The following is a 14421-nucleotide window of genomic DNA, read 5'->3' on the forward strand; positions in this document are numbered from 1 at the left end:
ATCCCTTGCTCCAGTTCGCTAATGCTGCCATTTTGCAAAACACCAGAAATGGATTGGCTTGTATAAAGGGGGTTTATTTGGTTACAAAGTTACAGTCTTAAGGTCATAAAGTGTCCAAGGTAAGGCATCAACAATAGGGTACCATAACTGGAGAAAGGCCATTGGCATCCAGAAAATCTCTATTAGCTGGAAAGTCACATGGCTGGTACCTGCTTGCTCCTGGGTTGCGTTTCAAAATGGTGTTCTCCAAAATGTCAGTGTCAGCTTTCAACGGCCATCTTCTAAATGTCTAAGTTGCAGCACTGAGTTCCTTCTGTTTGGTGGTTCTTTTATATGGCTCCAATGATTTAATTAAGACCCACCCTGAATGGGTGGGGTAACACCTCCATGGAAATTATCAATCAAGGTTCTTGCCCACAGTTGATTGAGTCATATCTCCATGGAAACACTCAATCAAAAGGATTCTATCTCAGTCAACACTAATACATCTGCCCCACAAGACTGCATCAAAGAAGATGGCATTTTGGGGGACATAGTACATCAAACTGGCATATCCCTTGTGCCAGTTTGAATGTATTATGTCCCCCAAATGTCATTATCTTTGATGTAATCTTGTGTGGGCAGACCTATCAGTGTTAATTAGATTGAAATTCTTTGAGTGTTTCCATGGAGATGCGCCCCACCCAACTGTGGGTGATGACACTGATTGGATAATTTCCATGGAGGTGTTGGCCCACCCATTGGGTGGGTCCAAATTAAATTACTCGTGCACTATATAAGATCAGACAGAAGGAGCAAGCTGGTACAGCCAAGAGGAACACTTTGAAGAATGCACTGGAACTGAGAGAGGAGCTTCAGATTACAGAGACATTTTGAAGACAGCCATTGAAAGTAGACCCTTGCTCTGGAGAAGGTGAGAGAGGACAAATACCCTGAGTGCAACTAAGAGTGACATTTTTGAGGAACTGCAGCCTGGAGAGGAACGTCCTGGGAGAAAGCCATTTTGAAACCAGAACTTTGGAGCAGATGCCAGCCACGTGCCTTCCCAGCTAACAGAGGTTTTCTGGACACCATTGGCCATCCTCCAGTGAAGGTACCTGATTGCTGATGTGTTACCTTGGACACTTTATGGCCTTAAGACTGTAACTGTGTAACCAAATAAACTCCCTTTTATAAAAGCTGATCCATTTCTGGTGTTTTGCATTTCGGCAGCATTAGCAAACTAGAACATCCCTTAACTCACTTTTTTCCATGTATATAATGGGAGGATAGTACCAGATCTAGACTACTGAACTGAGTGGAATTACCATCTATGGGTAAGTCTTTTTGTTTGTTTGTTTGGTTTGGTTTCATTTTGTTTTGTTTTTTAATGGCTAAGTCTTGGGCAAATTTTTAAAATATTATTGCAGTATGTATCCTCTCAACAGCCACATTCCTTTCCTCTATAATTTTTCACTCTCCCAATAATTTTTTGTGTTTATTTTGTTTTCTGAGTCTGCCTCTAGACTCAGAAATCTAGAGTACCTCCAGGTTGATTTAATTGCATGATGGTGCTTAGACTAAATTAGGGGATTAGCCCCAGGTAAAGCTGTGAAATAGACAAAGATTATCTCTACTGCCCATCCTTCCCTCTCTCTGTACCCCTGTCTTCCATACTCCCCACCTAAGTCTTCACCTTAGCCTAGAATCCTGTCATAGATTGTAAAAATGGCCACAGATTCTTCCCCTCCCTGTGGTATTGTAGATCCTTCAAGAAGTAAGTTCTGAAAAAGAATCAAAGGTGGCAGATTAGGGAGCTAAAGGACATACTATTACAAAAACAGTGAGTGGAAAGGCAGAAACTATCTGAATCTATGTTCTGGGGGTTCTGGAGACCAGGGGAGCACTGTGCAGCATCCAGGAAAGAGCAGGATGGGGAGATGGAGAAACTGCAGCAAATAAACAGTGAGTGAATCACTCCCATGCCAGTGACTGGTGTGTACCCCCACCCATGAGGCTTGCCTTGGATATGATCTCTGGCTGGCTGCCCCAGATGGAGAGGGATGTGAAGGCCTTCCTCCCTGGGAATGGGGAAAAGAGGACAAGGTCAAGAGTTGTGCATGGCTTCTGATCGGTGAGTTTGGACTGCTGGGTTTCAGCTCTGATCTGGGTTCTAACCTGCCTGGAATAGAGATCCTTGTGGCCATTGTTTCAACACCACCTAGTGAAGGTTGAAAAAATACACTTGCCTTCTTAGGGCAAGGGAGACAATGTTTGCTGAAGAGTGCTATGTGCTGGGCAGGAGTGAAAAGTGCACCTCAGGGGAGGCAAAGAGGGGGATAAAAGCTTTTTAGCATCTTTCCTGACCCTCATCTCAAGTCACTTTGGAAATATTCTGCATACCCTTCATGGGTCCCTGGTCCTGTTTTGATCAGTCAAATACAGGGAATTCTAAAGATCTAGAAAAAGTTGAATCAAGCGTCAAAGAAGAACTTTAACACAAAGTAAATCAACAGTAAAGCCCTAGGCAAGAGAGAAAACCAGATCATCAGAGTTAACACATCAAGATAATACAATACCTAGACAATTAGAAAAAATTACAACCCATACTAAGACTCAGGAAGACATGGCCCAAAGGAACAGATTTAAAAGTTGGAGGAGTTACAGAATTTGGAACAACCAATCAAAGATGTTCAAACAAATCTTCTAAATCAACTCAAGGAGATGAAGGAAAATATGGCTAAAGAAGTAAAGGACATTAAGAAGACAGTGGGTGAGTATAAGGAAGCATTTCAAAGCATGCAAAAAAAGAAAACAGAACTTATGAGAATGTATTGGACAATAGATGAGATTAAAAATACACTAGATGCATACAGCAGCAGGTTTCAACAGGCAGAAGAAAGGATCCATGAATTAGAAGACAGAACATCTGAAATCATATAGACAGAAGAACAGACAGAGAAAAGAATGGAAAAAAATGAGCAGAGTCTCAGGGAAATGAATGACAGTAAAAACCACAAAAACATATATGTCATGGGTGTCCCAGAAGGAGACAAGAAGGGAAAAGGAGCAAAAAGAATATTTGAGGAAATAATGGCCAAAAATTTCCCAACTTATATGAAAGACTTGAATATACATATCCAACAAGTGAAACACTCTCCAAACAGAATAAATCTTAATAGACCTATTCCAAGTCACACACTAATCAGAATGTGAAATGTCAAAGATAAAGAGAGAATTCTAAACACAGCAAAAGAAAACAATTTATCATATACAAGTGAAGCTCAATAAGACTAACTGCCAATTGCAAATCAGAAACCATGGTGGGAAGGGAGTGGTATGATACATTTAAGATACTAAAAGAGAAAAATTACCAGCCAAAACTCTCCTTCAAAAATGAGGGAGACTTTTAAATATTCACAGATAAACAGAAACTGAGAGTTAGTTAACAAGATGTCTACCCTGCAAGATACACTAAAGGGAGTTCTGCAGGTGAAAGGAAAAGACAGGAGAGAAGGGCATGGAGCAGAGTGCAGAAATGTAGATTATCAATAAAGACAACTAAAAAGGTAAAAAGAGAGACAAAAATAGGATATGACATAAAAAAGTCAAAGGATAAAATGATTGAAGTAAATACTGCCTTTACAGCAATAATATTGAATGTTAATGGATTAAACTCCCCAATCAAAAGACATAGGTTGGCAGAACAGATTTTAAAAATATGATCTATCTATATGCTGTCTACAAGAGTTTCACCTTAAACCCTGGACACAAATAGGTTGAAAGTGAAAGGCTGGAAAAATATATACCACACAAACAGTAACCAAAAAAGAGCCAAGGTACCTATACTAATATCAGACAAAATATATAAAGGCAAAACTGTTATGAGACAAAAAAGAACATTATAAAAAAAAGAAATTATATATTATAAAGGGTAATCCACCAAGAAGAAATAGCAATCATAAATATTTATGCACCTAACTACAGTGCCCCAAAATACATGAGGCAAACACCAGCAAAACTGAATGGAGAAATAGACACTACTACAATAATAGTTGGAAACTTCAATCAACCACTCTCATCAATAGATAGAACATTTAGACAGAGGATCAACAAGGAAACAAAGAACTTGAATAATGTATAAATGAACTAGACCTAACAAACATACAGAATATCGTACCCCAAAACAATAGGATATACATTCTTCTCAAGTGCTCATGGATCATTCTCCAGTATAGACCATAAGATGGGTCACAAAACAGGACTCAATAAATTTAAAATGACTGAAATTATACAAAGTACTTTCTTTGATCACAAGGGAATGAAGCTGGAAATCAATAACAAGCAGAGACTGGAAAATTCACAAATATATGAAAGGAATTATCTAGATAGATCATCTAGATAGAAGACCAATAAGGAAATTGAGAACTTAAACGATGTGATAAATGAATTAGACTTATTGGATATATATTAAACATTACATCCCAAATTACCAGCATATACATTCTTCTCTAGTGTCATGGAACTTTCTCCAGGATAGATCATATGCTGGGGCATAAAACAAGCCTCAATAAATTTTAAAATACTAAAGTTATTCAAAACACATTCTCTGACCACAATGGAATACAACTAGAAGTTAACTATCAAAGAACCAAAACACTCACAAATATCTGGAGGTTAAATAACACACTCCTAAACAATCAGTGGGTCAAAGAAGAAATTGCAAGAGAAATTGCCAAATATCTAGAGATGAATGACAATGAGGCACAACATATCAAAATTTATGGGATGCAGCAAAGGCGGTATTGAAAGGGAAATTTATAGCTCTAAATGAACACATTAAAAAGGAAGAAGGAGCTGAGATCAAAGAACTAATGGAACAACTGAAGAAGTTAGAAAATGATCAGCAACCTAATCCTAAACCAAGTAGAAGAAAATAAATAACAAGGATTAAGGCAGAAATAAATGATATGGAAAACAAACAAACAAACAAAAATAGAATAAATAAAACCAAAAGTGGTTCTTTGAGAAGAACAACAAGATTGGCAAACCCTTAGCTAGAGAGACAAAGTCAAAAAGAGAGAAGACCCAAATAAACAAAATAATAAACAAGGGGGGGGATATTACAATGGATCCTGAAGAAATCACAAAAATATCATAAGAGGATACTGTGAACAACTCTATGCCAACAAACTTTAGAGGAAATGGATAATTTCCTGGAAACACATGAACAACCCAGACTGAATAAAGAAGAAATCAACAAACCAGTTACAAGTAAAAGAGATGAAATCAGTCATCAAAAAGCTTCCTACAGAAAATGTTCAAAAATAGCTTAGGGTGATGAATGCACACCTATAGTATAGTACTGTGAACAGTGGATTGTACACCATGGATGATTGTATGGTATGTGAATATATCTCAATAAAGCTGAATTTAAAAAAAAAAAGCTTCCTACAAATAAAACCCCAGGCCCAGAAGGCTTCACAGGGGAATTCTACCAAACTTTCCAAAAAAGAACTGGCACCATCCTACTTAAACTCTTTGAAAAAATTGTAGAAAATGGAACACTACCTAACACATTTTATGAAGTCAACGTCACTCTATACCAAAACCAGATAAAGATGCTACAAGAAAAGAAAACTATAGACCAATTTCCCTAATGAATATAGATGCAAAAATTCTCAACAAAATGCTTACAAATTGAATTCAAAGACACATTTAAAAAAAAATGATATACCCTGACCAAGTGGGGTTCATCCCAGGCATGCAAGGGTGGTTAAACATAAGAAAATCAATCAACATAATAAGACACATTAACACATCAGAAGGGAAAAATCAAATGATCCTTCCAATAGATGCTGAAAAAGCATTTGACAAATCCAGCATCCTTTTATGATAAAAACACTTCAAAAGTTAGGAATTGAAGGAAACTTCCTCAATAAGATAAAGGGCATATATGAAAAACCCACAGCCAGTATAGTACTCAATGGTGAGAGACTGAAAGCTTTCCCTCTAAGATCTGGAATGAGACAAGGATGTCTGTTGTCAACACTACTATTCAACATTGTGCTAGAAGTTCTAGCCAGAGCAATTCAGCAAGAAAAAGAAATAAATGGCATCCAAAATGGAAAGGAAGAAGCAAAACTCTCACTACTTGCAGATGATATGATCTCATACTTGGAAAACCCTGAGAAATCAATGACACACCTACTTGAGCTAAAAAACAAATTCAGCAAAGTTGCAGGATATAAGATTAATGCACACAAGTCAGTAATGTTTCTATGCAGTAGAAATGACATAACTGAAGAAACACTCAAGAAAAAGATTCCATTATCAATAGCATCTAAAAAAATTAAGTACCTAGGAATACAGTTAACCAAAGATGTAAAAGACCTCTACACAGAAAATTACATAAGTCTACTAGAAGAAATAGAAGGTGACCTAAAGAGATGGAGAGATATTCCATGTCCATGGATAGGAAGGCTGAACATAGTTAAGATGTCAATTCTACCCAAACTGATCTACAGATTTAATACAATTCCCATCAAAATTCCAACAATCTACTTTGCAGACCTGGAAGAGCTAGTCATCAAATTTATTTGGAAGGAAAGATGCCTTGAATTGCTAAAAATATTCTAAAAAAGAAAAACAAAGTGGGAGGACTTGCACTGACTGACTTTGAAGCCCAATATAAAGCCACAGTAGTCAAAACAGCACGGTATTGGCTCAAAGATAGACATATTGATCAATGGAATTGAATTGAGAATTCAGAAATAGACCCTAAGATCTATGGTCGACTGATTTTTTATAAGGCCCCAAAATCCACTGAATTTGGACACAGCCTCGTCAACAAATGGGGTTTAGAGAATTGGTTATCTATATCTAAAAGAATGAAAGAGAACTCCTACATCACACCCTATACAAAAATTAATTCAGCATGGATCAAAGATCTCAATAAAAGAGGCTGCACCATAAAACTCTTAGAGGATAATGTAGGGAAACATCTTCAAGACCTAGTATTAGGAGGTCGCTTCTTAGCCCTTACACCTAAAGCACAAGCAATGAAAGAAAACAGATGAATGAGAACTCCTCAGAATTAAAACCTTCTGTACCTCAAAGGAATTTGTCAGAAAGGTAAAGAGACAGCCAATGCATTAGGAGAAAGTATTTGGAAACCGTCTATCTGATAAGAGACTGACATCTTGTATATATAAAGAAATCTTACAACTCAATGACATTAGTATAAGTAGCCCAATTATAAAATGGGCAAAAGATATGAAAAGACATTTCTCCAAAGAGAAAATACAAATGTCTTAAAAACACAAGAAAAAATGTTCATTTTCACTGGCTATTGGGGAAATGCAAGTCAAGACCACAATGAGGTATCATCTCACACCAATAAGAATGGCTGCCATTAAACAAACAGGAAACTACAAATGCTGAAGAGAATGCGGAGAAAGTGGAACTCTTATTCATTGCTGGTGGGACTGTATAATGGTTCAGCCACTCTGGAAGACTGTTTGGCAGTTCCTCAGAAAACCAGGTATTGACTTACCCTATGATCCAGCAATTTCACTTCTTGGTATTTTCCCAGAAGACCTGAAAGCAATGACATGAACAGATATTTGCACACCAATGTTCATAGTGGCATTGTTCACAATTGCCAAGAGATGGAAACAACCTAAATGTCCTACATCACATGAGTGGATAAACAAAATGTGGTACCTATATGTGATGGAATACTATACAGCAGTGAGAAAAAATGAGGTCAAGAAGTATATGACAACATGGATGAACTTTGAGGACATAATGTTGAGTGAAATAAGTCAGTTACAAAAGGACAGGTATTGTATGTTACCACTAATGTGAACTCTATGACAAATGTAAAAATGTATTATACTGTAGAATACAGGGGACCTAGAGATAGACAGCAGCTAGTGAAGGGGGAATGATAATCTAATAAGAACAGATAAGATATTGAGGGTATTCTTAATGATATGGGAATGTTCATGGTTCGTTAACTTTCTTGTGGTATGGTAGGAGCACATTGGACTCAATGAAGTTATTTCAGTATATTTGTTTTTCTTACTCCTTTATTATGTTTTATTTGGAAATTTTTTTATTTTTTGATAAATAAAGTTAATAAAAAATAAATTGCAAGGAAAGTCAGCAAATAGATGAATGAAAACAAGAACACAACATATCAAAACATATAAGATGCAAAGAAGGCAGTACTGAGAGGGAAACTTAGAGCCCTAAAGGTCTACAGTAAAAAAGAACAAAGAGCTAAAATCAAAGACCTGACAGCACATCCAGAGGAACTAAAAAGAACAGCAAACTAATCCCAAAGCAAGCAGAAGGAAAGAAATAATAAAGATTAGAGCAGAAATAAATGAAATTGTGAACAAAAAAAAAAAACAATAGAGAGCATCAACAAAACCAAAAGTTGGCCCTTTATCCAGTGTATGGACAGATGAGTAGAAAAATGGGAACAAAAATTAAGTGAAAAATAGGGGGGATGGGATGCTTTGAGTGTTCTTCTTTACTTGTATTTTTAGTGGTTTTTTTTTTTTCTGGAGTAACAAAAATGTTCAAAAATTGATTTTGGTGATGAATGCACAATTAATGATGGTACAGTGAACAACTGATTGTACACTGCGGATGACTGTAGGATATGTGAATATATCTCAATAAAACTGAATTTAAAAAAACAAAAAAAGTTGATTCTTCAAAAAGATCAATAAAATTGACAAACCCTTGGCTAGACTGACAAGGAAAAAAAGAGAAGATGCAAATAAATAAAATCAGAAATAAGAAGGGGGACATTACTACTGACCCCCCAAAAATAAAAAAAGATCATTAGAGGATACTATAAACAACCATATGCCAACAAATTAGACAACTTGGATGAAATGGACAATTCCTTAGAAACACATGAACAATCTACACTGACTCTAGAAGAAAAAGAAGACCTCAACAAACCAATCACAAGTAAAGAGATTGAATCAGTCATCAAACACCTCCCAACAAAAAAAAGCCCAGGACCAGATGGCTTCACAGGTGAATTCTGCCAGTCATTCCAAGAATAAATACTAATCCTATTCAAACTCCTCCAAAAAATTGAAGAGGAGGGAACACTATCTCATTCTATGAAGCCAATATCACCCTATTCCCAAAGCCAGATAAAGATACAAGAAAATAAAATTACAGACTAATCTCTCTAATGAATATACATGCAAAATCCTAAAAAAAATCTTGTAAATTGAATCCGACAGCAAAGAATTACATGCCTTCACCAAGTGAGTTTTATCCCAGGTATGCAAGGGTGGTTCAACACAAGAAAATCAATTAATGTAATTCACCACATTAACAAAATGAAGGGGGAAAACCACATGACCATTACAATTGACACAGAAAAGGCATTTCACAAAATCCAGCATCCTTTCTTGATAAAACCACTTCAAAAGATAAGAATAGATGGAAACTTCCTCTACATGATAAATGGTATATATGAAAAACCCACAGCTAACAATTTACTCAATGGTACAAGACTGAAAGCTTTCCCTCTAAGATCAGGAAAACGACAAAGATGCCCACTATCAGCACTGTTATTCAAGATTGTGCTAGAAGTTCTAGCTTGAACAGTTAGGCAAGAAAAAGAAATAAAAAGCACCCAGATAGGAAAGGAAGAAGTTAAACTTCCATTAATTGCAGATGACATGATCCTATATTTAGCAAGTCCTGAAAAATCTACAACGAAGCTACTTCAGCTAATAAACAAGCTCAGCAAAGAGACAGGATGCAAGATCAACACACAAAAATCAGTAATGTTTCTATACACTAGTAGGAGTAATCCAAGGAGGAAATCAAGACAAAAATTCCATTTACAGTAGCAACTAAAAGAATCAGATACCTAGGAATAAAATTAACCAAAGATGTAAAGGACTGGTACACAGAAAACTGTAAAGCATTGCTAAAAGAAGTCAAAGAAGACCTAAATTATGGAAGGACATTCCTTGTTCATAGATTGGAAGAATAAATATCATTAAGATGTCAATCTACCCAATTTGATTTATAGATTCAATGCAATCTAATCAAAATTCCAACAGCCTACTTTGCAGAAATGAAGAAGTCAGTTATCAAATTTATTTGGAAGGGTAAGGTGTCCAAAATAGCCAAAAACATCTTGAGGAAGAACAAAGTTGGAGGACTTACATGTCCTGACTTTGAAGCATATTACAATTTACACTGGTCAAACAGCATGGTACTGTCATATAGACAGACACATTGATAAATGAGATAAAATTGACAGTTCAGAAATAGACCTTCACATCTAAAGTCAATTGATTGTTTTTTAGATGTTAGATCTTATATTTCAATCTATAACTTATTTTGTACTTCAATATCAAGGAAATATTACAGTTAAAATTGCTTAGTAAATAATTTATTAAATTGTCTTTTAAAAACTATTGCTTAAAAAGTTATTTCACCATCCTTTTTTTTCCTTGCAATTTTATTAAGATATACTCACATACCATACAATCATCCAAAGTGTACAACCAATTATTAACAGTATCATCACATAGCTGTGCATTCATCACCACAATCAATTTTTGAATGTTTTCATTACCCAAAAAAGTAACAATAATAAAAATAAAAGTAAAAAAGAACTCCCAAAACATCCTATACCCTCCACCACCACCCCCATTATTCATTTAATTTTTTGTCCCCACTTTTCTACTCAACTGTTCATACACTGGATATAGGGAGTGTGAGCCACAAGTTTTTCACACTCACATGGTCACACCACATAAGCCATATAGTTATTACACTCATCTTCAGGAATCAAGGCTACTGGATTACAGTTCAGCAGTTTCAATGCACTAAAAACTACAAAGGGATATCTATATAATGCACAAGAATAACCTCAAAAATGACCTCTCAACTCCATTTGAGATCTCTCAGACACTGAAACTTTATTCTGTTTCATTTCTCTTCCTCCTTTTGGTCCAGAAGGCTTTCTCAATCCTGTGATGCCAGATCCAGGCTTATCCCAGAAGTCATGTCTCATGTTGCCAGAGAGATTTACAACCCTGGGAGTCATGTCCCACGTAAGAGCAAAGACAGCAAGTCCACCTGCTAAGTTGTCTTAAAGAACATCTAAGCAACAAAAGAGGTTCTCTGCAGTGACTGTTAGGCACAATTATAAGTAGGCTTAGCCTCTCTTTTGCAGTAACAAGCTTCATAAGGGCAAGCCCCAAGATCAAGGGCTCATCCTACTAAACTGATAGTCCTCAATGCTTACAAGAATATCAGGAATTCCCCAGGTGGGGAAGATAAATATTTCCACATTTTTCCCCAGTCCCTCAAGGAAGCATAAAGATAGACATGTTGATCAATGGAACTAAATTGAGTGTTCATAAATAGACCCATGTATTTTATGGGCAATTGATCTTTCACAGGGCTGCCAAGTCCAGTCAACTGGACAGAACAGTCTCTTCAACAAATGGTGCTGAGAGAAATGGATATCCATATCCAAGTGAATGACAGACCACTATCTCACACCATATACAAAAATTCATTCAAAATGAATCAAAGACCTAAATATAAAAGCCAGGACCATAAAACTCCTAGAAGAAAAGCTAAGGAAGCACCTTTAAGTTTCTGTGGTAGGCTGTGGTTTCTTAGACCTTGCACCCAAAGCATAAGCAATGAAAGAAAAAAAAATAGACAGATGGGACCTCCTCAAAACTGAATACTTTTGTGCTTCAAAGGACTTTGTGCAGAAGGTGAAAAGGCAGCATGGTCAGTGGGAGAAAATATTTGAAAACCACATATCCAATAAAGGCTTAATATCTAGAATATGTAAAGAAATCCTTCAACTTAACAATAGAAAGACAAACAACCCAATTTAAAAATTGGCAAAAGACTTTATAAGACATCTTTCCAAAGAGGAAATTCAAATGGCTAAAAGCACATGAAAAGATGCTCAACATCACTAGCTATTAGGTAAATGCAAATCAAAACCACAATGAAATATTATTTCACACCTACTAGAATGACCGTCATTTTTTAAAAAAAAAGACAAAATGAGGAGGATGTGGAGAAATAAGAACATTTATTCACTGCCAGTGGGAATGTAGAATGGTGCAGCCACTGTGGAATACAGATTGGCAATTCTGGCAATCCTGCCATTAGGTATATACCCAGAAGAAGTGAAAGAGGGACATCAACAGACAATTACACACCAATGGTCATAGCAGGATTATTCACAATTGCCAAAAGATGGAAACAACCGAAGTGTCCATCAACCGATGAATGGATAAAGAAAATGTGGTACATACATATGGTGGAATATTAGTCAACTGTAAGAAGAAATGAAGTCTTGATTCATGTGACAACATGGATGAATCTTGAGGACAGTATGTTGAGTGAAACAAGCCAGATAGAAAAGGACAAATATTGTACGATCTCACTAATACAAACTAATTATAATGAGCAAACTCATGGAGTTAATATCTAGGGCATAGATTACCAGGAGAGAGAATGAGGGCAAAGAACAGGGAGCTGATGATTAATATGTGCATAATTTTTAATAAGTTTGATTGCAAATGTTTGGAAATAGATAGTGATGATGGTATCACATTATCATGAGTGTAATTAACAGCACTGAATTGTGTGTGTGATTGTGGTTGAAAGGAGAAGTTTATGGTCATGTACGTCACTAGAAGGAAAGCTAGAGGATTAAACTTGGGACTGTGCAACACAGGGAACACTGTTGTGGATGATGAATGTGGTCAGTACAAATATAAGAATGTTCTTCCATGAACTAGAAGAAATGTACATCACTATTAAAAGGTTAATAACAGAGTGATACATGGGGGAAAATACACCTAATGTAAACTATGGACTAGAGTTAACAGTAATATTTCAGTATTCTTTCATCAAGTTTAATAAAGGTCCCACACCAAAGCTAAGTGTCAATAATGGATGGGGGTCTAAGGTACATAGGGTTTTCCTTTTGGGAGTAATGTTCTAAAATTGATTGTGGGTATGAATGCACAACTCTGTGATTATACTGATTGTACACTTTGGATGGATTCTATGGTGTGTAAATAAAACTGGTAATTAAAAAAAAAAGTAGTAGTAGATTCTATTTCTCTACCCCTTGAATCTGGCTTTGGCCATGTGACCTTCCAAATGGGAAATCAGCAAGCATGAAGAAAGCAAAGGCTTGAAAAGTACTTGTGCATTGGGGCTTGCTCTCTTGCTGCATCTGGAAACCTGAGACCAACACTTTATGAGCCTGTGCTGACTTGCTAGAGGATGAGAGTCTAGGGAATCAACATACTCTAGCCATCAGCCAGTCAACTTGCGAACATGTAAGTGAGGCCAGACAAGCCCCAAATGGCCAACAACTTACCACAGAATCAGCAGCGGACCACAGACTCATGAGCAAGCCCAGCTTAAACCGACAGGAAAACTACTGAGCTGATCCCATACCAGAACCATAACTGAGCTAAATGATGTTTGTCTTAAGTCAGTGATCTTTTGAGGTAGTTTGTTATGCATCAATAGCTGACTTATGGACTCAAGTATCTTATAGTTGATCCTGCTCTCATCCTGCCTCCTATCTCCACCCCACTATCACCCTCTACCAACCCAAGAGCTGACCAATTCTACACCATCAATACTCGTTTGTTTTACATGATTTAGGACATCAAAGTCCTTATTACTGATGGACTAAGTCAATAAACTAAATAAATTCATAATGATCAGTAATAAAATAAGGCAACATACAAACACATAGTCCTCCAAAAAGGGCCCAAATATAAGCCTCCTCACTTTCTCTGGCATTTGTTCTCTCATGCAGCATTCTGCCTGATACCAAAAAAGAAAAGGAAGGATTTCCCCGTCCAAAGTAGCATTTTGAGAATTCACTGCCTTATGCCTTTTTCTCCTGCCAAGGAATAACAGGTAACATCACTATATCCACTAGAGAAGGATTCTGTTCAAATGAACCCAACTTAAGAAATCACTGCTGTAGCTCCTTCTTATCCTGCCTCCTAGTGAACTTTGAATGGTTTACCAATGGGTTAATTAATCTTTCTCCACCAGATCAACCTATCTTGAGTACCTTACAATTCATTCCCAACATATGTAAACCCTTCAAACAGCCCTTTATCTATTCTTCTACCAGTTCCCAACATACGTAAACCCTTCAAACAGCCCTTTATCTATTCTTCTACCAGTAGTCAATCCCCCTACCTCCAACATCAAGAATTAACAAAGCCCTCCGAATGACAAGCCAATCTCTATGGCTCACATAATCCTGATATATGGGCAAATCACAAAACATTCATTTAACTCACAAAACTTTTCCTCTAGAATGATCTACCATTGCTCTTTCCTAGCCACCTTTATACAACAATAACATATTTG

The 14421-nt window shown here is 36.6% G+C and overlaps 1 protein-coding gene across 5 annotated transcripts in view; it reads right to left on the minus strand.

Annotated features, from left to right (window-relative positions):
• Nucleotides 1-14421, minus strand: part of MAPK10 (mitogen-activated protein kinase 10) — a 719417-nt gene that overhangs the window by 550611 nt on the left and 154385 nt on the right. The window contains exon 1 of one of the 5 annotated variants that reach the window (XM_037830185.1): nucleotides 7535-7578. The exons of the other annotated variants lie outside the window; for them this stretch is intronic. The gene's annotated coding sequence lies outside the window, so the exon portion shown is untranslated. Of the gene's footprint in view, nucleotides 1-7534; nucleotides 7579-14421 lie in introns of those variants that run through there. 5 annotated transcript variants of the gene reach the window in all.

Source organism: Choloepus didactylus, chromosome 3, assembly GCF_015220235.1.
Source record: "Choloepus didactylus isolate mChoDid1 chromosome 3, mChoDid1.pri, whole genome shotgun sequence".
Classification (NCBI taxonomy): domain Eukaryota; kingdom Metazoa; phylum Chordata; class Mammalia; order Pilosa; family Megalonychidae; genus Choloepus; species Choloepus didactylus.